At 40.2% G+C, this 21,949-nt stretch overlaps 1 long non-coding RNA gene across 1 annotated transcript; it reads left to right on the top strand.

Moving 5' to 3' along the window:
- Positions 1–4,463: 4,463 nt before the first annotated feature.
- LOC113463741 lies at positions 4,464–9,612 on the top strand. The gene is made up of 4 exons (XR_003388526.2): positions 4,464–4,582; positions 5,610–6,273; positions 8,141–8,260; positions 9,152–9,612. It is a non-coding gene; the product is annotated as an uncharacterized LOC113463741 (long non-coding RNA).
- Positions 9,613–21,949: the final 12,337 nt, after the last annotated feature.

Here is a 21,949-nt window from a genome sequence, read left to right as displayed (position 1 = left end):
GATCCAAGTCTATCATGTCATCACTATACTGTGGCTCTGTCTTATCTGCTTTCTCAATGTCCTGTATGGTTTGATCTTCCATGAACACAACATCACGGCTTCTAATAAGCTTTTTGCTGACTGGATCATAAAACTTGTACCCAAAATTATCCTGACCATACCCTAAAAATATGCACTGTCTAGTTTTGGCATCAAGTTTAGACCTTTCATCTTTGGGAATATGCACAAATGCCTTGCATCCAAAGACATGAAGATGATCATAAGAAACATCTTTACCTGTCCAGACTCTGTTTGGCACATCAAACTGCAAGGGAACACAAGGTGTGAGATTCAACACATGTACAACTGTACTCAAAGCCTCACCCCAAAAGGATCTTAGCAACCCTGCTTGTGAAAGCAAACATCTGACTCTCTCCACCAATGTCCTATTCATTCTTTCTGCCAAACCATTCAACTGAGGTGTCTTCGGAGGTGTTTTCTGATGCCGAATACCCTGTTCTCGACAATAATCATCAAATGGACCTGAGTATTCTCCTCCATTATCTGTTCGGATACATTTCAGCTTTCTCCCTGTTTCTCTCTCAACTGAAGCCTGAAATTGTTTGAAAACATCCAATACATGATCCTTTGTCTTCAAGGTATAAACCATATCTTTCTTGAATGATCATCAATGAATGTCACAAAATAACGAGCACCACCAAGTGTTATTATCTTCATTGGACCACAAACATCTGAATGCACCAAATCAAGTGCATTTGGTTTTCTGGAAGGAGGGGATGCTTTGAAGGAAACTTTGTTCTGCTTACCTGCTAAACAGTGAGCACAATTACTCAGATGAGTACTCTTCACTCCATGTAGTAGTCCTTTCTTGGCCAACATCGATAAGCCTTTCTCACTCATGTGACACAGTCTCTTGTGCCATAACTCAACTGTATCTTCATTCTCCACTGCATTGATAGTGGTTCTGGAGAGCCCTATCTGTAACAAGTATAAAGTTGAGTGTTTTTTACCTGTAGCCACAACCAAAGCTCCTTTAGTGAGCTTCCATCTACCATCAGAGAAAGTATTGCAGAATCCTTCATCATCAAGTCTACCCACAGAAAGTAGGTTGTAACGGATGTCAGGAATATGTTTCACATTTTTAAGAACCAACTTTGTGCCATTGTTGGTTTCTAAACAAACATCGCCTACACCGACAACTTTGGTTATGCCACTATCTCCCATTTTTACAACCCCAAAATCACCAGCTATATAGGTTGAAAAGAGATCCCTCCGCGATGTAGCATGAATAGAAGCACCACTGTCAACGACCCAGCTCATCTCATGACATGCAAGATTAACAACATCAACGTCACAAGCAATAAGAAAGTTTTCAATAATAGAAACCTGATCTTTATCATTATCATCTTTCTTCTTATCTGTATCTTTGTTTTGTTTGTTTTCCCTCTTCAGCTTTCGACAATACTTCTTGATATGCCCCTTTCCACCACAATGATAACACTCAACATTAGCGAATTTATTGGACTTACTTCTGGTCTTGCCTCTGTACTTCGAATCTCTACTTTTACTCCTCCCCCTCGTCTCAGTAACTACGACATCTGACTGTGAAGAGGAACCCTGTGATTTTCGTCTCATCTCTTCATTCAGAATACTACTCTTAGCTAAATCCATTGAGATAACACCATTCGGGGCTGAGTTAGATAATGTTGTTCTTACTGTCTCCCACGAGTTCGGCAGAGTGCCTAGAAGCCATAATCCCTGTACCTCATCATCAAAATTGATACCCATTGTGGCCAATTGATTAATGATCCCTTGGAATGTATTCAAATGATCTGTCATAGGAGTTCCATCCTGATACCTCAAGGACATCATCTGCTTTATGAGGAACAATTTATTATTTCCAGTTTTCCGGGCATACAACTGTTCAAGCTTGGTCCATAAACTGCGTGCATGTGTCTCTCCACTAATATGATTCAAAACATTGTCATCTACCCATTGCCTGATATATCCACACACTTGTCGATGGAGCAATTTCCACTCCTCTTCAGTTTTATCATCAGGTTTCATAGTAGAAAATACCGGTTGATGATAACCTTTCACATAGAGAAGATCTTCCATCTTTTCTTTCCATGTATGATAATTAGTACCATTCAGATTAATCATTCTAGCAATATTTGTTTCCATTGTTCACACAAGATAAAACAATTCAACAACCTCGCTCTGATACTACTTGTTGGGATTGGGAGGTAACAACAAACAAGATAATTAAAGCACAACGGAATCAACAACTCTCCCACCTTGTGTAAACCTGTTAGAAAACAAACAACTGGAGCCAATCTACCTAATATATATATATCAAGGCATTTACAAATACTTAGCTGATCTGAAAAAGAAAACACAAAAGGAACACCAAATTTTTACGTGGAAAACCTCCCCAATGTGGAGAGTAAAAACCACGGGACCGTAGTCCACCCAAAATCTTCCACTATCAACAAATAATGGGTATACAATCTGTTCTCTCTAGCCAAAACTAGAGGCATATATCACCACATAATCTCAAGAACAATATTCTTGGCAAACATCAATAATAAGAGAGAAAGATTGAGAAGATCTCACATAAACAGCAGCCATGTTTCTGAAAAATCTGACTATGATAGAAGACTGCAAATGGCGATCACACCGTACAGATTGAAGAACCACGTGTTGCGAACCTGCTATCCAAATTTCAGCTCGATCGGACCACGGATCATCTCCCGATCGTCGTTTGATGAAGACTGCGCGCTGAATATCAATTCTGCATCTTCTCCCCTGCCTCCCTCTATTTTTAATTCGTGGAAGACTGCTCACATACCCTGCATTCTCAACATAAAAAGGTTGCCCTAATGGGCCTCACGTTTTGGGCTAAAAATAGTCCAACCAAATAGGCTAAAAAAACTAATTAATTTAGCCCACATTTGTTGGGCTAAGTCTCCTCCAACATAGGAGGGATAACCCAACACTTCCTTGGGCCGGGGGCCTTAGGCGACCGCCTCAGTTGCCTAAGGCTCGAGCCGGCCCTGCTCTCTTGCTTCTGCTTGAGCGGAGTCGCTCTCTCTCTCTCTCATGCTTGCTTGCTGAAGCGTCTGTTCAATTATTTGCAAGTTGTACGAGCTATCACATTTCTCTCATTAGTTTTGGTTCCCAATTTATGATTTTAGGGTATGAAAAGGAAGGTTATATAACGAAAGAAGGTTTATATGAAGACTTTCTTTTTGAATGTCTTAAAAAAATCATTGTATTGGCCGACATAAAATTCGATAGAGGATATACTTGCATGGGTTCGGGGAGCTTGTGACCTGTGGAGGCTTGCCGTATCACAATGGTATTACTGATATAGGGACTAGATTTTTCAATCAATATATCTTGCATCCAACTGTTATTTACTTGTCCTTGAACGGACAGGAATTTGGGGTCTAGGAAAGACTTTGGGGATATAAATATGTGATGGATACTGGCCGTATTTTTATCTCACTTCAATCATCATTCATGGTGCTTGGAGGGAATGAGCTCATGAGCTGACTATAGCAGTGAAGTTATAATCGACTATCCTATTGTTGCACAACAAGCGTTGTTTAAAGTTATCTCACTTTTCAGCACTTGATTTGTGTCAAGGATCGCTCATCCATGCCTCGAAGATCTTATGTTGCATTCTTTATGAATTAACATTTCAGCTGCAATGTGCTGGTGCTTTTCCATTAGGCATCACAACAAACATGCTATGCCATGCAATGCCAGTGCTCGTATACATGCATTGCCATGCAGGTGTTTCACATGCTGGTCTAGTCTTGGCATTGCCACTATACATGCCAGTCTGTGACAATTGACGCAGTTGGCACTTTAATCCCTGCTGTTGGAGTATTCCAATAGCCCGAGAATCTTCCAGATTCGAGTAGCTCTTCCTCAACATTGAGTTTTTTTTTAGGGAATACAACTCAGAGATCTCCTTGGACACCACCATATATGTGTTCTCCTTATGTTCTGACTTTTGACAGTGCATCTACCTACAATTCCTGCAGTGTCTCGAGAGGCCTTTTGTTGGTGTCCCTCTTAGGCTACTTTTTTTTTTTGATGGACAATTCCTTGGCTCTGATTGCTTAAATACCCATGATCTATGTAGAAGTGTCTTGACCGCTCTTTATAGCTTGCAATGGATCTCCACACATCTGCCTGTACATATGGAGATCTCAACTTAAATGGAATTATGACTTGAAAAGTTTGTTCCACATCTTGTCTTGATTAATCTTCATTTGTTACTAGCATTTATCATTCTTAACTTAATGTTATTTAGGTTTTAGTCCTCTAGAACCAGTACTGAAAGACAAGCTACTTCATTCTACTGTTTCTGTATGCTTTGTTTCTATTTGCATTCTTTTGTAGCTAAGATTGTATGCATCATAAAGATAATCTGATATGAACAGGAGACTTGCAGTTGTAGCAGACGACTTGCACAAAGAGATGGACTGTAACCTATACAAAGCACATGAAGCAGAGGAGAAAAATTTATCAGGATGGGGTATCAGAGCTAAGTGGTTCAGGTAACAAGGTAAAACATCTAGAATTTTGATAATCCACAGGTAAAACTGGATTTTGATGCAAATATTTTCTTATGATTAGGTATTGCTGTGAAGCTAATTAATTTTAGGCACAGCAGCAAAATTTTTTATCTGTTCTGGTCCTCCGGCACTACATATTTTAAACATGATGGTATTATATGTTGACCTTTTTTTGTATTGTTACTTGGCAGTAAAAGAATCTAATTGCTCCAAGCAGAATGAAATTACTTTGCTGTGGAAGAACAGAATTTTCTATGAAAATAAAACGACTTAGTTAATGACACTATATGAATGAGTAGACTGACTGCATACATGATTTATGAATTGGCTGAAAAGAATGCTTGAGTTTGGGTTGCTTCAAGTTTGGTCATTGATAAATTGCATGAAATGTAGTATCCTTTTTCTTAAGGGCGAGCCATATCTGTAGTCCGTATCCAACACATATTAGGTTTAAGAAAAAGAGGAATTTGTATAGGAAATCTAGTCGAGATTGAAATGGGGGAGTTTGAATTGGTCTATTTCATATGCCCATCATGATGCTTAAGTCACTAGTTTCTCTTATCTAATTAAAGCATGCCCTTCAAAAGCCTCACAAAGAGATACATTTTCTTTTTATTTTCCTTCTATTACTAAATCATTCTTGTTGGACAGAAGCACTACAAAAGATGCTTTGGTCTCCTGCTTGAATCACTTCACTTACATTGCCTGGTTGTTCTGGTTCTTAAAAAAAAACCTGGTGAAAGCTGAGAGGGTTTGAGAATCCTCAAACATCTGGTGAAATCTGGATTCAATAATTTAACCAATGACTTATGGCCAAAGACTTATGATCATATTTATAGTTATCAATATATCTTGCTTAACATTGTGGGGTTTATCATTTGTTTATCTCTGATTATACCGGTTAGTTTATCTATTTATTCTTAGTTCTTCATTATAGTTTTGGAGATAATAGGTCAGAATTTTCAATTTTGATTGCATAATTCTTTACTAATTTATCTTGTTTCTGTATATACCCAGGTAATGTTGTATGATGACAGTGACAAACTCATAGATAGCAGGTTTCTGAAGAAAGATGAGGTGGTTAAATGTGGCAGAATGCTGACCATGGAACCTCATCTTGTTGATGTTGGAGATCTTGAAGCAAATCATGGGCATCTTACAAATTTAGATGTCAGTGGAAGAGATAAGAAATTGAATGAAATGGCTAGATACTGGGACAAAAGGGTACCTATTATTTGTTTCCTCTTATTGCAGGCATTAAGTTCCTTTTTGTAAAATTTTTGTACACCAGCAGCCATTGCTTGGCGCAATGGTAAAGGGCTTGGGCTGACAAGCATAATGGCTTTTCAAGTTCTGGGGCAGCTGATTTGTGCAAAATAATGGCAAAGGTTAGGTCAAATTTTGCAGACCAAGTTTAGGTTCTTGCTCATGGTAAAGAACCTTTATTACAGAAAACAGTAACAGCACATTGCAGAGTAAACAACCAAATAAAGTTTTCAATGCGATACATTGCAGTATCAAAGGTCAGTCGTTCTGCCACATGTAATTATTTAACACATTTAATGGGTGATTTCTGTCTAATGTTTTGGTTGTTATCCAAAGTACCCTTATCCTCAGATAAAAAACATATTGGATGGTAGACTACCACAGACATTGAATTGCCATACCAAGCACATTAAAGGTCAGTCTCATGTAGCTTGTGGATGTACTGCATGCAGCTGATTAGTATGAATTCCTTCCCAGCCCTTTTCTGTATTTGAGATGCTATGTTGCCATTATGCTACTCAAATTCCAGCTTTCTTTCTTTTTTCATCAAATAGATAATGTCACTGCTCTAACTAGTTCATCATGGCTTGATCTGATCTTTTAATCCTAACATAGAATGTTTGAATGACTTTCCTTATCGAGTGAGCAAGAGGACTGAATTTGATAGCTCTGGAGCACCACAAAGTTGTCCAAATACAACATATTCGCCATTAAAAGATTAACACAACATTTTTCTCTTTATTGCCTGCATGTGGTATTGATATTATTTTGCTTATTTTAGGGGCCATTGCTTGGTTCAGTGGTAAAGGCTTGGGCTGAAAACTGCTATGGTGTGGTTTGAGTCATGGCGCAACCACTTTGTGCTGAAAGAAAGGCAAGAAAAAAAAAAAAAGCTAAAGGTTATGTCTATCCCCAATCCACCCCTCCGAGGACCCTGAATTGTCGGGACCATAACTGAGTGATGGCCCTAACATTTTACTTATTTTAATGTTGTTGTACCTACATGTCACTTTGTATTTTATGTTCTATAATTGTGATTTAGCCGTATTTATATTTTTTAGCATTGGTTACTTTTGATCCCCAAGCCAGATAGAAAGTAGAGATGCATGCACATGCATGTGTTCCCATGATTTTGCACATGGCACTACCGAAAGGGAAAACGTTTTTTACGGTTCTTGCAAATATTGTGGATCTTATTTGTGACAAAAAAGGACAAAATATAAAATGAAATTATCCAGTTCTGGTAAACCAAATCATGCATGTATCAGTTAGTGCTCAGCATGGTACACTCTTCCTTTTTGTATCTTGAAGGGTCATATGCCACCAAGTCACACAACATTGCGTATAGGTAGATGCGAAGATTTAATATGATCTTCTCATTTTGTTGTTTAGATTAATTTCAAAAAGCTTTTTCTTGTCCAGGATTTTAGCCCAACTTTATAAATATTAATATAGGTACACGCACATACTGCTTCTTTGACTTGCTAAAATATTAGTTTGACCATCACTAAGGAGCAGTGACTTTGAAGAAAATATTTTGAGAGAAATGGTTAGCTTCATATTATTTCTTTGAGTTCTTTAAAAAAAGGAAAGAAAATACCTTTCTTTGTGTAAATTCTATTTGTAGTTCCTGAAATGACCTCAATGTCATTTTAGCCTGTACGGCTGTACCCTGCCAAATATGATTAGTCATTCCTGGAACAGCCTACTTAAGTGCAATTAAGCAATTTTTTGACCATATTAGTTGATAATAACATGCAAGTTACATGTCCTATGCAGGAATCACTCCCTTTATACTGCATTACGACATCTACTCATCTATCTCTAGACCTGGTCTCCATTTATATGACAGCAAATTATTCTCTCCATCACTTGGATTTACTTAAAGTTTCTAAATTTTGAATACTTTCAAATGTTACAGTTTTGAAATTTATTGTTTTATAAAGTATGAAAAATTTATAATCATCGATAATTTAGTCCTTAAGAGATAAAAAGTGAGGAGAGATTTTTTTTACATCAGACAAGTTACTCAAAAAGCAAAAGGATATCATGATGGCATCTTGCGGCTTGCACCTTGTAGTTCACATAACAATAAGGTTATTTGATATCCTTCAATTATCTTTACTTAAATTCTCTTGATGATCTCACTTTTATGCATTTAAACATTAAATCAATTTGAAACACCAAAGTTCTGTTTGTGCATCTAAATTCTAGTTACAATCAATATTAAGACGCCCAAGTTTGTTTCAAGATATTTTGTGCAAATTCTCTTATGTCTTCAGATTTTCTTATTGAATGAAGACGGTGCAGTACTGAGCAGCAAGTTCCTCAAGTCAACTGAACATGTGGAAACAGGCAATAAATTTGAGTTGCCCAACTATCTCGTTGAAGTTTCCAGGAAGGTACAGTTTTTTTCTATATATCCGCATGTGAACTCTGTTTTTAATTATTAATATTTGTTTTAACAAGATGGACACAATAAGCAAGAAGTTCCGCTGGTTATATTTTGCAATGAAAGGCTCTGCAGATCTTTATTGTTAAAAATAATCTTGTTGTCCAGACAGTATAACTCAAATATTTTAGTGATGTGCAGAAGTTCTCCACTAGGGTCCTTTATGGCAAGTAGCAAGTTCTAGCTGCTCAAGTGACAGAAAGTTCACTATTAATAGGGCAAATCTTAGTGACAAGACATTTCCTGCTGGTTCGGCTGTTCTTATTAGATGCAACTTTTAGATGTTATTTGTCATGCGATATGATTTTAGTATCCTTCATCCTGATCATGAGGGTGATCCTTGGCATAATGGTAAGGTTGCTCTATTGTAACCTGGGTGTCACATGTTTGAAACATGAAAACAGTCTGTTCGCACGTGGAGGTCAGGCTGCGTAAATCTGACCCTCTGTAGACCCTATAGTGGCATGAGCCTTGTGCCCTGGACTGCCCTTCATCCTAATCATCTAAGCACTTCAATGTCTAGCAGCTCAAAAATTGGGAAGTCTACAAGTTGTACAAGGCTGCTAAGCAACGAGCCACTGCCTGATGGTTTGTTTGTCCTTGATGCTTCTTTTTTACTAATATTATCTTCATTCAAATGTTACTGACTTGATATGTAGTCCAGGCATAATGTTATCTATGCTTTCTATCTATATATGCACTAGCGAACCTTTCTTTGCTACTTACAAATGATTAGCGGTTTATATTGGATGGACATGATAGCTGCATATTTGCAGAATGTGAACCATTCTTTAGTTCCGTAATAATGTCATCTTCTAGGTGACTCCTGTTCCTTTTCCAGCCTGCCATATCATGTCTATTCTTCAGAAGCCACTACCAAAAAGAATCAGACTGCATTGTATTGGATGTACAAGGTCATACCAAGAAAGAGCATAGTGTGCCGGGACGAATTTTTTGAGGGAAACTGCTAGTGGCAAACATGAATATGACTCTGTTGGCGGTGCCATTCAAACTTCTACATTGGTTATTTTCTTGCAGTGTGATCAGAAGCCCTATGTAAATTTCAAAGCTTCTCACGAACTTCATAAATCAGGCATTGCATTGCAGTGGGCACTGATAGTGAAGAAAAAACACCATCAGTTGATTATTCATCTTCTTGCAATTGGTTATCGGGGTATGCGTTCTACATTTTCAAGTTATTGTAAGTTAGAATTTCAGTCATGCAATAGTCAAATATACAATTTATGTAAGTTCTGATCATCCAAAATCTGAACTACGTAGGACTTAAAGCTGTAGTTTATTTCTCTTTGATCTTAATACAGAAAACCGAATGGTTGGTTTTTTTTTTTCTTTTCCTGAAGGACTTATGCTTGTCGATCATTGAGAGAAAATAATATATAATTTTTTAACTACTTAATGTGAATGTTCCAGTAGTGTTGCGGGTGGTTTTAGCTGTGTGCCTAAACTTAGATGGTCCACTATGGTTCTGGGGCCATGTTAGCTACCTCAATTGTGGCTGTCTAGGCTACTAGGAGAGTTGAGGCCACCATCTAGGATTTAAAGTAATTTTTGCTCACTGAATATTGCTAACTGAAAGCATATTTCAAGTTATAAACACATTTGAGCAAACCATGATGTTATTTGAGAAATTGAGAAAGTAAATGCGAGGAAAAGGAAATTGCATATCCAAGCACAGCATGATGATCATGATTACTGTAGCAACCCAGGATCTCACCCAAAATGGCTAGCCGGAAGGTATTATTTGGGTTCCTTGATCCTGTATAAGTACCCAAGATCTACCCAATGAATAACCGATGTGGGGACTAAACATACGCATGCACGGATCTTCACATACTCTCCCCGTTCAAGCCCTGACGTCCTCGTCAGGCTAAGGGTTCAAATCTATTCAAATCTAATCACAAATACCACGATCGGCTCATGGTTAGCTCCAATGGATTCGTGCTGTAGTGTCCCCTAGTCCACATAGGTTATGGGCCGGGTCCGCTCTGATACCATTTGTAACAACCCAGGACCTCACCCAAAATGGCTAGCCGGAAGATATTATTTGGGTTGCTTGATCCTGTATAAGTACCCAAGATCTACCCAACGAATAACTGATGTGGGACTAAACACACGCCCGCACGGGTCTTCACAATTACTTTCTCAATTTCTATAAAACCAAACAGCAAGAAAGATAATTTGTCAAAGAAGACATAATAAAACTGAAAAAATTGTAGCAAATATATGTGGAAGAAAATCTAGGTTACATGAGAGTGCAAAGCGTCACCTAAAGAACCCTGACCTTGAATTGTAGTGTTATATTTTCTTTTAGTAAAGTAGAGAGAGAGAGAGAGAGAGAGAGAGAGAGAGAGAGAGAGAGAGAGACGTGAAGAACCTCAGACATAAAGTAGCTGGAAAGTTTTTCAAGGTGGCCAAGAAAGTCAGAAAAGGCCAAGTTTCTGGTTGGCTGAAGAGGTGTTTAAATTAGGACTTTAAGGGTGAGACTAGAATGTTTCTAAAATATGACAACATTATGCATGTGCTCCGTTGTTTAATTTGGAAGTAAAGAAATTCTATTGTTTAATTTGGTGAATATCTACTTGTAAAATGAAAATTTGAAAATAAAGAAAATCCCAAACAAATGAAATTTAACTAATAATTTACGGACAAAAGCAATGCATTTAATTGTCGATGAAGAAGAGCAGAATAAGAGCATCTAATTGGAAAACATAGCTGGAAAATAAAAGAGGAGAAGTAAATTCAATGAATTAAAGTTATGATGTTCTTCAGGTGTGCCTTTTGTTACTTAAAAAAAAAAATACTTGGCAACTTTTAAAGCAAAAAAAGTACCTCCTAGGAAAAATAAGTATTTGGTGACAATATTTGAAAAGTGTTTCTACAAAAAGATCAAAAAAGCACTTTTACTAATTAGGAGAAGCTAGAGAACCTAGCTTCTAGCTTCCCCTTTTGTGAGAACTTTTTAAAACATAGAAGTTAGACCAGGCACACCCGTTGTGGTGTATGGCTTTTTGCATTCAATTTCCACTAGTTTCCTTCATTAGTAACTTTTAGTCCCCAATTCACCTATCAATTTATTCTAGTAGGTAAGATTGACTTCAACAGGAATGAGGGGCACTGCCATCTTGAGTGTCTATAACGTGAATTATGAAACTATCAATCAGGTTTAAGAATCTGAACCTTATACATTCCTATTTGGTGTGAGAAGAAACAGTTCATTCTTGCTTAGATTTGATAGGCATATACTGTAAACTTTACCAATGAAAGGAGGAAAAAGAAAATATTTCAAGTTTCTGGAGATCAGAACCCTAGAGGCCGAGACATTCGAAACTGTTTTTACTTAACATTTGAAATTGTTTTATTTATATTAACTCAATTCACGAAAATCACTTTCTGGTGCAGATCAGTATTTAGAACAAAAGAAAAGAGAGATGTTGAAGGGTCCAATTACTGGACATCAGCATCTGTAGACACGACCAGCGAGAATTCCAAGTCTCATTGCTCGACAGGTATGTGCCATAATCTGGATGGAATTCCTTCGTTTGATTTGAATTTTTTAACAAAGGTTCCATAGTTTGTTCTTGCTCTATAATTCTGCGGGTCAAAGCTGAGGCATCCACCCTCCATTCATTGCTTTTATCTGGGCAAGCTTGCTCTTCGGACAACACAAAGGTTAGTAGCACGGTCCATTTCTAATATAGTAGAATTCATGATTGCAGTAAATCACTGTAAAAATAAATAAAATCAGCCTCGCCTGCACATTGCACAGTCTCTTCAAGTTCCCTGGTTATATCCTTTGGCCTTCCTGATCTTGATATCTTGTTAACACCCTTTCTCCTTCCAAATCATCTTTCATGTTGAAACATATGTACTGCTTAGCTCACTATATTGTAATTTATGGTCTAGGGGGAAACTGTCCTGATGTGCCAAAATAAAATAGTTTGCTATAGTCTTATTAGGCAGGGTCATGCAATGACGGTTTGAAAGCTGAAACTGAAAATGTTAGCACAAGCTTAGAAGCCTCACCTGTTTTGAAAGAATACCAAAGAACATAGATTTGCGCACTTGGAAAATATTCTATTTCAGTGTACAGGGAGAACTCTGATTTTGAAATTAAGCCAAGTACTTGGTGAAAGGATGATGAAGTAGGTGAGAAACAAAGGTATCTCCGCTGATTAATCCATCTAGCGTGTGATAAGAGTGTTTGCCAACTAAAGTTCCACTTTCCACATCAATCGATGTGCCGGAATCCGGTTGCTGTCCCCGAACTGCCGAGCTGAAGCCCATTGTTTCCCTGAGATTTATGTCAAATCAAGTCCTAATGGCCAACTGATAAAAAAGTGAACTTTAAAACTTTAGTCGCCGCTGGCCCCTGGTTTCACAGCGCACCTACTTTTGTCTCTTTCCAACTCCCATTGCCAGGAGGCCAAAAGCAGCAACATTTACACGCAAGCCATGTGAAAACCAAGATGATAAAATTGGTGAAAAAAAAAATAAACTGTCATAAAAACACTGATAGATTCTTCTGTTAAAGATTGCTTTCAAATTCTCTGCGGGCTCGTTTGGTTTGCGGAAAGCATTTTTTCTCCCATGAATATAATTTCTGAAAAGCAGATTCCTGAAAAAAGAATTTCTGAAAAAGTACTTTTGACATGTTTAGTTGATAATGGAAAAGTGACAGATTTTTGGCTCACAGAAAAGTAATTTTTTCATATTTTTCATGAAATTTTTTTTTTTATGAAACGTGGGAATCATATTTTTATTGGAATACAATTTTTTCATCATCTTCTTTGAAAACTCCAACCAAACAAGAGGCATCTCATTATTTTTCCGTTGACCATATTTTTTTTCCTTCTTTTTCCGCGAATCAAACAAGCCCTATGTTTTCGGCTGCAAACAAGCCACTTTTACTATGGATGGCAGCCTGAATGTTATGGTTAGAATCAAAAGTGGGATAAGGAGATATATAGTGAAGGCGTTTCTGATAGTCTTGGTAAACCAAGGAACAACGGAGGTTGGGCAAGCTTGACCTACGTTATGCACAAGACTTTCACATAGTATATGCCGATCCTACTGCTCAAACTTGTCACCATTGCACCATTTCGAGCGTCTTTCAGGTAAATATATGTGTGCAGCTTGACTTGAGAAGGAGAATTATAGGGAAACTGCTATTAAAGTGGTATACAGTCCAACTTTGTGGCAAAAGATACGTAAGCTAGCCCAATAATTTACTGAATCTCAAAATAAAAAATTGTTGAGTCAATATTTTATGCAGTTATAACTTATTATAAGGCTTTTTTTTTTTAAATGCAAGCATAAAGAAATATTTAAACAACCATTGCTAATTATAAACCATGCCTTGACCTAAATAGGTATAAGAAATTATTAAAAGACAATCTTGATTTCAGTTTCCATAAGCAAGCGGTCCCGCGCGGGTGACATGGATATAGGTTGGAAGCGGGCCAATAGGATAAACGACCACCGTCACCCGATTTCACTCGGATTTCGGAGGAGCTGGAACGGTGACCGGATCCAAAGGCTTCATTATGGAGAGTACTGAAGGACGAAGGTATTATTGGAGGAATTATGTCCTATGCCTTAGTGTACCAACTCAGAGGTATACTGAATTAATAAAATATTGTTATATTAACCAAAATTACCATAAAATAAAATAATAAAAAATAAAAAAAATTAACTATTTTCTTAAGGTGGTAAATTATGAAGGTTGGCGTCTCGTTCATCATTACTATCACTATTGTTGTTGCCACCATTGTTACTGGCGACAGCCAAAAAAAACCTCTGCTTGTTTTCTCCAAAACTCTAATTTGCTGAAACCCATCTACCCTCATCCTCAAATCCAATTAAACCTTCATCTCATTCACCTCCTAATCTTCCAAGAAAAATGCTTTTCCTCTAATAGAGCCGTCACCGCTTCCTTAGATCCTAACCCCATTCCCCTCTCCTTCGATCTACAGACTCTCAATTTTTGCCTCACCGCCGGTGAGACCTTCGGCTTCTTCTTCTTGAGCTCCTCCTCAACCCTCATCGAAATTGTCAACCTTGCTGGCTATAACTATGTGGTCGTCGAATTGGAGCACGGCCTTGGCAGCATCATCAAGGCTTTCTCCTGCCTTCATGCCCTTGTCATCGCATGCAGCTTGGCCATCCTCCACCTGTTAGAGCTTTGTGCCACTTGGGCCAAGAAGGCCCTCAACCTCGACCATTAGGGCCTCATGTTCCCCATCATCGAGTCCCTTGTCGTCGCCAAGCTTGCTACCTCCTTCTGTCATTTCTCACTGCACGACGTTTGTGAGTCCGCCCTCATGGTGGTGCATGCCTCCACCTATGGCATCGATGATGCCTATTTGACGAGGGTGGAGAAGCTGTTGGTGATGTGCTAGATGGAGACGGCGAGGGGAGATCGAAATGATCATCGACATCGAGAGGGTGGATCTAAGCTCTAGTGGAGGTTGATGAGGGCGACACAGGGTTTCAACAAAGAGATGTGACCGACTATGTCAAGAAATGTGACTGATGTCAATATTACGTGAGCATCCAACGACAACCAGTGGTGCCATTAACACCGATCAACGCTCCTTGGCCGTTTCCACAATGGGGGATTGACATTTTCGGCCCTTGCCAGCGGCAACTAAGTAGCGCAAGTTCCTTATTGTGGTTGTAGATTATTTCACCAAATGGGTAGAAGCCGAACCAGTAGCTTGAATTACCGAGGTAAAGATTCAAGACTTTGTCTAAAAGGCCATAATTTGTAGATCGGGCTTCCTCGGATAATCATCACAGATAATGAGGGTCAATTCAATAATACCTAATTCAAAGAATTCTGCGTCGAGCTTGGAATCAATCGCCGGTTCACTTTGGTAGCACACCTCCAGACTAATGGAGAGGCCGAGATGACCAACCGAACAATTCTACATAGGTTGAAGGTAAGACTGGACCGAGCAAAAGGACTATGGGCTGACGAGTTATACAATATCTTGTAGGCATATCGAACAACATATCAAGTTTCCAATGGAGAAACGTCCTTCAACCTTGCTTTTGGAAAAGAGGCAGTGATCCCACTGGAGGTCGGACTCCCCTCACTTCAAGTAGAAAATATCGACGACCACACAAACTCAAATCAACTCCAAGCTAACCTAGATCTACTTGAAAAAACTAGAGAATGAACTGAAATTAGTATGGCAACATACTAATAGAGAGTAGCTTAGTACTACAATTCAAGGGTCAAGGATAAGCTCTTCCAACTTAGCAATCTCATCTTAAGAAAGACCGAAACATCACAACTAGGAGAGCTTGAAAAACTAGGCCCAAATTAGGAAGGTCCATACCGGGTGGCCGAAGCAATGCGACTAGAAATGTATAAGCTGGAGCATCTCGACAGCACTCTAATTTCACGAACATAGAACTTCGAGAATCTTCGTATTTTTTTATCAGTAAGATTCATTGTATTCCAAGCTTATTGCTAATAAAGACCTTCTTGTTATATCTCTATTTTTTAGGTCGGACAATTATGACAAGCATATTTAACTCGGACAAAATAAGGGACAACCCAGAAATTCCTTGGCCCCAACCTAAGATCTCCGATATCAATGATAATTCGGTAACAAAATCGGCTACTCTTGTGGAGACACCTCAGAACCATCCGAGACCTCCTTATACTGAGCTCACTCGGAATTCAAAGTAAATCTGGAGACGAACTCCAAAAAATATTACGAGGAACCCAAGATTGACTGGGAAGCATCACGATCTTCTGGCTGGAATTATCAGAAAATCATCCGAGGAACCCAAAATTGGCTAGGGATCCTTGCCGATCCTTTGGTCGGAATTAAGCTTAGAAGAGGCATCAAAAGGAAGTTCAATATGATGAACTGAACTCAAACAAAGAAAGTAGAGCTTGCAAGCACAAACCGAAGACAGCTACTTGGAAAATTTTTCATTTTTATTACTTTTTAGAAGTGTATACATAAATCTCGGAATACCCGAGCAAAAAGAAAAATACATTGAACTCGGTCTATTCGAGCAAAAACAAAAAAAAAAAAGAAACAAAAACTTTATTCCTCACCGCCGCTGTCCTCCTCATCGTCATCATCGTCTTCGTCATCATCTTCATCACCGAGGTCGATTTGAAGGTTGCCAAAGTCCATCCGTGGGAAAGGGCTTGAGCTCGTCACTCTTCAACGTCGTTCGCAAAAGCTTCATCACATTCTTGATGGACTCCTTAAATTGGTCTGAGGAGAGATAGTCCTCGACCTCTTTGGTAGCCTTCTCCTTGACTTTGGCAGCTAGCTCTTTGGCCTTGGCAGCTTCTTGCTCGACTTGAGCAAGCTTTGCAGATAGCTCTTCAACTTTCTGCTCTGCAGCCAAGAAAGCTTTCCTTGCCTCGAACAGATGGTTGTCCAAAATCATTTCTCGGGTCTGCACAGCCAAGGCTTAAGCTTCTGCCGACTTAACTTTGTCCTCGGCCATGTTCGCCCTCTCTTAAGCTTGCTAGGCTAGCTCCTCCGCCCGCTCGAGGTCAGCCTGCAACTTTGCTTCGACCTCGGTGACTCTTTGCTCGGTAGCCTCCTGCTTCACCTCGAGGGCTGAGGCATGCCTCTTAAGAAATATAATTGACTCATGCATGTAGTGATATCGTGAGTGTGCTGAAAAGAAGAAAAACTAGTAACCGAAGTGAAAGACATGATGAAAAATAGAGGCTTACCTGAATGATCGAAGAGAAGGACCCATCGATCAGATCGTTGACGGGGAAGGAGCATGAGTTTCTTGTATGTGGGAAGTTGGATAGCTCGGACCATCTCCCTAGCCACCCTAAGGGTTGTCAAAGCCGAATTAGACTCTTTGACTGACTACCTCGGGACATAGACCCTGGAAGCACGGGCTGAGGCTGAAGGGTTGTCCTTAGCTGGAGCAGACGAACTTCGACCACCCGCACTAGGGTATGAACCTCGGACGATGATGGATAGGAAGATGCGGTAACGGCAAATGGCTGGATGAGGACAACCTCCTTTGGAGGGGCCGACCTAAATGGCGATACAATCTCAACCTTGGGGTCGAGCTCCACATTCTCTGCCTGAGGTATTGGCACCTTGGGAGAGAACTCAGGAACCGAGGCCTCAACAATTGCATTGGTAGGAGCCAAGGAGGATTCCCCCCTCGACTTCTTCTTCCTCTGAGGGGTCTCACCACCGACGCTGCAGCCGACCTCTTGCACATCTTCTTCCAGATCAGCGCTAGGTCAGTCTTCATAGATGCAATAATTGTACAACCGAAGACGAAGTTAGACGAGAACATGATCCTAAAGAGAAAAGATAAAAAAAAATTTGAAGATTATCTTGAGGGTCTGCTAGGCTCAGACCGATGTTAATCAATGTTTCCTCAGACAATAATTCTTACAAAGTAGGAATCTTGGATTTAAGAAGAGTGTCCAAAGATCTTTGATCATCGCTAGACAACCTCGAGGGTTGGTTCAAAGATCTCTGAAGTATCCTCCATGGGGTTTCAGACCGCCATGGCTGCTTGGAGGAAACAAAAAAAGAATCTCCCATTCTATCCATCAATGGAAGAGGGAGTACTTCGGATCAATTGATGGCTATTTCGAGGAAAAAAAACACTATCACTTTCTTTCTCAAGGATGCCTTTTCAGAGTGAAGTATCCCCAAAAAAAGAAATCAAGGTCCAAATGTTCAAAAGAAAGCAGAGAAAGAAAACTTATGATGACCCGCCAGCAGATCGAAACCAGTTGGGTCGGAATGAGGCTGTAAACCCTCCTCAACTGAATGAAGAAAGGGTGAAGTGGTAATCTCAACTCAACCTTGAGATTTTCCTCATACATGACGAGCTGAGCTGAAGGAGGATTTGTTCCCCGGTCTTTAGGGTCGGTGAGCTCAAAAGTAAACTTGGAAGGTATGAAGTGTTGAGCTCAGATGAAGTCTATTTCCTCTTGGGTTAGGACGAACACTTCATAGTCCAAGCCAGAACGAACCTCGGGCTTAGCCTCACCTGGAGGTGAGGACTGTCAAGCTCAAGGGGAATGGTCGGACGACCAACTCTCCATCGAGGTGTTGACCTCGACATCACTCATGGTGGTAGAAAAGGTGAAGAAAAGCGGCAAAGGAAAAGGCAAGAAAAGAGATTCGAGTAGCCACGAGAAGGTACCCACTGAAAAATAGAAGGGACGCAGAGGACGTTGAGCCAGAGGAGACAAGCTTCGCCAGAGCACCACTTTGGAAGAGCCTGAGCACTTGAAGAAATTTGTAGAAGAAAGAAGAGTGTGAAATGAGAGAGGGGATTACCCTTACATAGAGTTATGTACGGCCCTCATTAAGGCAACGATTCGACTCTTCGAGCAGATTCATCCATGTGTCAACTTAGGATACAACGTGAGCGATTCACCAAGATCATCATATTAATGGCGCCTCGGAAAAATCCTGGAATAATAGCGCCTTAGGAGAGCCCTGATATGGTGACGCTTCGACAAAATCAACCGATACATTAATACTCTCTTCTAGAAGCCTTATCCTCGATCGAGATGATGATATGACTTTTATCGTCCAAACTAAGATGCAGCTCAGTCTCAGAAGTAGGGGGGAGTGATGGGGGAAATGTGGGACATCTTGACCTCGGATGAAATCGACCTCCTTGACCTCGATATAAATTGAGGTGAATAACTTCGTCAAAAGCTAAGGAGCCAATCTATACGTGCTAATAAAGACTGAAAGATATGGCAACATTGCTATCAATGCACGACCAGTGTGATCACCGCCATATGCTGCTCATGCGGAATGTTTCCTACGTTGTAAATGTGCAGTTATGTGGAGTGATTGATTAAAACCCCATTTGATTTTGATGAGCTCAAAGCATTTGAGTATATCTTGTGATTACTAATGAATTCAATTGAGTGTTTCAGTGAAAATCCTGTCCAAGTGTCTGTAGATTTGGTTCATAGTATTTTGGATAAGGTAAGAAGTCTGCTGAACCAAAGTCTGAGACTCGAGTCGACTCCCGAGTATCACGAGTCGACTCCAAGCGTATCAAGTTCACTGGCACGAGCTCGAGTCGACTCCAGATCAGTACGAGTCGACTCCGACTGAGAACAGACAGAAGGACAGAAAGCTTCAACTCAGAAACTGTCAACGAGTCGACTCCCGAAGTGCGCGAGTCGACTCCAATGTTCAACGAGTCGACTCCAGGGTAGTAAGAGTCGACTCCAAGAGAAACACAAAGAAAAGTCAGAGAGCAGTTTTCGGGTCTGAGATTCGAGTCGACTCCAGTGGAACGTGAGTCGACTCCGATGGTTGGCAGGTCGACTCCAAAGAAGGTAAGAGTCGACTCTCAGAGGAACACAAGAAAAAAGTCAGAGAACGATTTTCGGACTCTGAGATTCGAGTCGACTCCCGCAGTACGCGAGTCGACTCCGAGACTGAGCGACCATCAACAGACAGAAGACCATGTTACTGCCTCTGAGATTCGAGTCGACTCACAGACAGCTCGAGTCGACTCCGAGACAAGCTTCACGTCAAAAGGCAGAAGACCAACTTTCGGAAACTGAGAGCCGAGTTGACTCCAAGGAAGTTCGAGTCGACTCCAAGACTGGATGAGCAAAAAGACAGAGAATCGGGAGTTCGGGCTCTGAGATTCGAGTCGACTCCCAGGACAGTCGAGTCGACTCGAGTGGACAAAATTCAAAATTGGATCCACGGACTTCAGTGGATGAGCCGACTCCAAAATTGCCAGGTCAGCTCCAGAAGTTGGCGAGTCGACTCCAGGTCAAGACGAGTCGACTCCCAGTCAAGACGGCAACTTTAATTCAAATTTGGAACAGTTGCCGAGTCGACTTCGGAAAAGCGTGAGTCGACTCCTGCTACAGCCGAGTCGACTCCTGATCGCGCGAGTCGACTCCAACCCACCAACGGTCATATTGTCAGGCTGCGCAGAGTGTGCAGAACGGCCAGAAAAAGCAGTGTAACGGCTAGTTTCCGTGGGGGTTGGCTTAAATAGCCACAGAAGACTGTAGCAAGGCAGAGAACAACCATTCCACTCCAAGCATTCAAGCTTTCAAGCTCTGCAACGTGCTCTTCAACGAAAAAGGGGAAGATCAGCATTTACTGCAACCAACTACATCTTCCCAGCAATTAAAGGCTCCTCCTCCTGCATTCAAGTCGACTACACATTCTAGAGGAGATCGGAGTTCAAGAAGCCATTCCTCTACTTCAGCTTAAAAGCGTTTGAGGGCTTCTAAACTCCTCTTTTGATTATATTGTTTTACATCTGCTTTTGAGAAGCTTATTTTCCTTTCTTTCTATAACTTGTATTTACTTGATTCAATCGGGGGATTGAATCAAGGGGATTAAGGTTGGTTGGTGAGCCAAGTTAAAAACCAACGTGTGTAAGGGTTTGATTGTGAGCCCGGGAAAACAATCGGGGTTGGTTCTAGTCGGTGAGCCTGGGAAAACCGACCGAGTTCGTTGTGAGCTCGTAAAACAACAAGTTTGGTTGTGAGCTTGCAAAACAACCGGCTGTAATCCAAGGGGGTTATAGTGAATTCCCAAGAGAGACTTGGGGAGTGGACGTAGGAGCAAGGGGTAGCTCCGAACCACTATAAAACTCTGTGTTTGCATTGGATTGTCTCTTCTCTTCTTCCTCTCACATCACTCACAGCACTTAGCATTAATTAAATAACTTGCAATAGTTTTTAATTAATCATCCATAACGTTTTAATTATCCAAATTAATTTAAAACCCAATTCACCCCCCCCCCTCTTGGGTTGTCTATCTGGGCAACAAGTGGTATCAGAGCCAAAAACTCTTCCACTCAAGAGTTAAAAGATCAAAATGACAACCCCATTTGGATCTTCTCACATTGAGGGTCAGTCCACCCAAAGACCCCCTTTCTTCAATGGATCTGACTACTCATACTGGAAGGCTAGGATGAGAATATTCATCCAAGCCCAAGACTATGAGATGTGGTCCATTGTAGTAAATGGGCCATACATCCCATCCATTTACGTAGATGGTGTTAAGGTACCTAAACTAGAAATGGACTGGGATGAACATGACATGAGGAAGGCACAATTAAACTCTAAAGCAATGAATGTCTTCTATTGTGCCTTAGACCGTAATGAATTCAATAGGGTTTCAACTTGTAATTCTGCAAAAGAAATTTGGGACAGACTTGAAGTGACCCATGAGGGCACAAATCAAGTCAAGGAATCCAAAATAAACATCTTGGTTCATAAATATGAACTATTTAAAATGGATTCAAATGAAACAATCACATGCATGTTCACTAGGTTTACTGATATTGTCAATGCCCTAAAAAGCCTTGGCAAGAACTATACTAACAGTGAGCTTGTCAGGAAAATCCTTCGGTGTCTACCAAGGTCGTGGGAAGCTAAAGTGACGGCAATCCAAGAAGCCAAGGACTTGAACAAGCTACCACTTGAGGAGCTTCTTGGATCCCTTATGACGCACGAGCTCACCATGAAACAACACAACGAGGAAGAGTCCTCCCATAAGAAAAAGGTAATAGCTTTAAAGTCTACTTCATCTAACAAAGATTTATCTTGCAGTAGCAGTAGTGAAGAAGAAGAAGATGAGGAAGATGG

The sequence above is a fragment of the Phoenix dactylifera genome, chromosome 8, assembly GCF_009389715.1.
Source record: "Phoenix dactylifera cultivar Barhee BC4 chromosome 8, palm_55x_up_171113_PBpolish2nd_filt_p, whole genome shotgun sequence".
Lineage (NCBI taxonomy): Eukaryota > Viridiplantae > Streptophyta > Magnoliopsida > Arecales > Arecaceae > Phoenix > Phoenix dactylifera.
This window is presented reverse-complemented; position numbering and strand designations above follow the sequence as displayed.